The sequence below is a fragment of the Glycine max genome, chromosome 20 (genome assembly GCF_000004515.6).
Source record: "Glycine max cultivar Williams 82 chromosome 20, Glycine_max_v4.0, whole genome shotgun sequence".
NCBI classification, from domain to species: Eukaryota; Viridiplantae; Streptophyta; class Magnoliopsida; order Fabales; family Fabaceae; genus Glycine; species Glycine max.
The window spans coordinates 19,926,920-19,930,025 of NC_038256.2; the positions used below are offsets into that span (position 1 = coordinate 19,926,920).

The window sequence follows — 3,106 nt, forward strand, 5'->3', positions numbered from 1 at the left end:
AACAAGAGAGGGTACATCTCTTGTGGATTAGTTCAAGTGGAGGGTACATCCACTTGGTTATTCAAAGAGAACAAGGGAGGTTACATCCCTTGTGGATCTTTGGCTTGTAAAGGATTTTACAAGGTTGAAAGAAATCTCAAGAACCGGTTGCTTGCTTGGGGACTGGATGTAGGCACAGGTTGTGACCAAACCAGTATAAATCTTGTGTTTGTCTTCTTCTTCCCTACACTCTTTAATTTCCACTGTGTTCTTTTATTTCCGCTTTACTTTTGTCTAAGTTATTGTCTTTGTTCTTTACATCCTCACAACTTAGTAGTAAAGCCTAATAAAAGCTAGTAACATTAAGAAGGTTAAATTTTTAATTAGTCAAGACACATTAATAATTAATTCAACCCCCCCCCTTTTTAATTATTCTGAGGCCACTTATCAAACAAGTTACTTTATACATGGTAATGGAACAGGTTTCAAATTGGTTCATTAATGCTAGAGTTCGGCTTTGGCTGCCAATGATGGAGGAAATGTACTCAGAGGAGATGAAAGAGCATGAACTAAATGGTTTTGAGGAGAAATCAACCAAGAGTGGTAAAGATCCTGCTACAAAAACCACAAGTCCACAAGAGAAACGTACTTCCTCTGAAATTGAATCCAAAAGTTTCAATTCCAAACAAGATGTTTCCAAACAAAGCTAGAACACTCCAATTCGTTCAACTTCTCCACCATCAATATCACTTATAGGGGGAAGTGTTAAGAACCAATCAGGATTCAGTTTCATGGGGTCATGAGAACTAGATGGAATCACACAAGGAAGTTGTAAAAAACCAAGGAACAATGAAATTCTTCACTCTCCAAACCATGAACTTCAATCAACATGGATGTGAAAGCCAACGAAGCAAACAATGACCAACAACTCTGAATGAATCACGAGAGGCATAATAATAGGGACATGTACTCCTTCATGGGGAACCAAACAAACTTCATTAGTGGCTTTGGACAATACCCTATTAAGGAAATTGGTAGGTTTGATGTTGAGAAATTCACACCAAGGTTTTAAGGTAAGAGTGGAGTTTCCCTTACTGTTGGTCTTCCTCATTGTGACACATTGTCAGGAACACACCAAAGTTTTCTTGCAAACCAAAACATTTAACTAGGAAGAGGGTTGGAGTTGGTGAACCAAACCAGTTTGGTGCCTTGAACAATTCCAATTCTCACAATTCAGCAACATTTGAGATTATTAACATGCAGAACCTGAAGAGGTTTGCTGCACAATTACTGCCAAGTTCACACTCAACACCTGCCCATGGAGTATCACTGCATGGCTTTGGATGTGGTTGGGCCCAGTATGGGTCTTCTAGAAGAGCATCCATCACTTCAAACAATCCCAACAGTTCATCCTCTTCCATTGCCATGTGCCCCTTTCATTATTTCCCATTGACATCATTTCACTAGGAAAAAAGAGGAACCAAAGAAGAATAAGAGACACGGATGCCATTAATTTCAGAAAGTGCCTAGCTACTTCCAAATTCCAATTCCAACAACTCAGCCACAAATGGAATTGCGAAAATTGGATTTCGAGGTAACTGAAAAAGGCTTTGTTCCTCTTTCCCTATTTAAGCTCTCTTGAGTCTTGAATTATGGAAAAGGAGAACAATGTAAAGGTAACTCAAGATTCAATTTTTGTGTCACATAACTGCTAAAGGTTGCAAAGAAAAACCAGAGCTGTTGCTGTTACCTCTCCCAAGATTGTGTTGACTGAGTATGAATGTTATTTTGCATGGAAAAGGGTGTGAGATGAAATAGGTAGACAATTGGGCTACCATAAACGAAGTATGACTGTTATTTTATGATTTATGCTTAAAATTTTTCCAGGTTGCTGCAGTTCCTGAGGATGTGGGGACAGCGGGTGCAATTAAGGCCATTTCACATCACCTAACTGCTAAAAACATTTTGGTGGAATATCCCCCCTCCCCTGCCCTTGTATCCTGCGATTTAAAAAATGTTGTTCTTTATTTAAGTGTAGATTTTCTGCAGGTTGTCAGTGGTGATCTTGTAACTTAAGTTCCACTTGGTGTTGTTGCAACTAATCATAGACGACATGCTATGCTTTGCTCTGCTCCTATAAGTGGAACTTCAGAGTCAGTATCCTGTGGTGGGAAAGACAAAATCAAGAAACCTGGCCACTATGATTTGATAGGGTTGGACCCCACAAAACAGTTTTTAGTTCACATAGCAACTGGTTAGTTATGTAGCTTGTGCTTGTATATGGCATTATGTTGTTGTATGTGTGCTCATGTGGAATCTTTCAACTCTTTTCAGGAGCAGAAGTTGAAAAAGATCTTAGAATTCAGAAGACCATGCTCCCTGCAGTTGGCCAGGTAGATTTTCTTCCTTGTCTTTGAACCTTCCTAGTTTGTTCCTCATGCCTATAATTTATGTAATGTTACGAGTTTTCACACTTCTAGTGTGAGATATATGTGTCTATACCAACTTCACTATTAGAGGTATTTTCTATTTGTGACTTGTGTAGAGATCGAAATTGGTCATTGTGCTTTCAGTGGAAGAAAAATATTTAATCTTTCAATCTTAAAGAAATAACATTTTCTGTGAAAATATGAATTGTTCATCTGAATAATACAAAATTAAATGCACGACTTCTGCAATTTCTTATTTCTCTTTGTTGTTATTTGTCCTTCATGTAGATAGAAATAAGACATGATCTAAAATATGACCTTCCTATGAGCTCTTTTTAGCATATTTCAATAAGTTTCATGGACAAACTAATAAAAATAAGCTCTTCCTAGCTTACTTCAGTAATATTTACAATCAAGCTTATGAATTACCTCTCATTTGACAAGAGTTTATTGGACAAGTGCCTAATTATGCAAATTCCAGCTAATACAACCCAAAACATAGTCTTTTATGCAAATTAATGATTTAGCACTACAAATCTGTGAAGATTAAAAATATACTAATAAGGCATAGCATCAAAGACACTTGATTATCAACCTTGAATCATTAACATATTCCATACAACAGTTGTCCTTGTCAGACCAAAGCACACGTACCTACTGTGGTGTCCCTAAATAATGACTGGTTTACTAATAATAAA

General features: G+C 37.3%; 1 pseudogene; it reads left to right on the top strand.

The window, feature by feature from the left end:
• The first annotated feature begins 506 nt into the window (after positions 1–506).
• On the top strand, positions 507–2,747 carry LOC102666476 (uncharacterized; annotated as a pseudogene).
• The last annotated feature ends 359 nt before the right edge of the window (positions 2,748–3,106 follow it).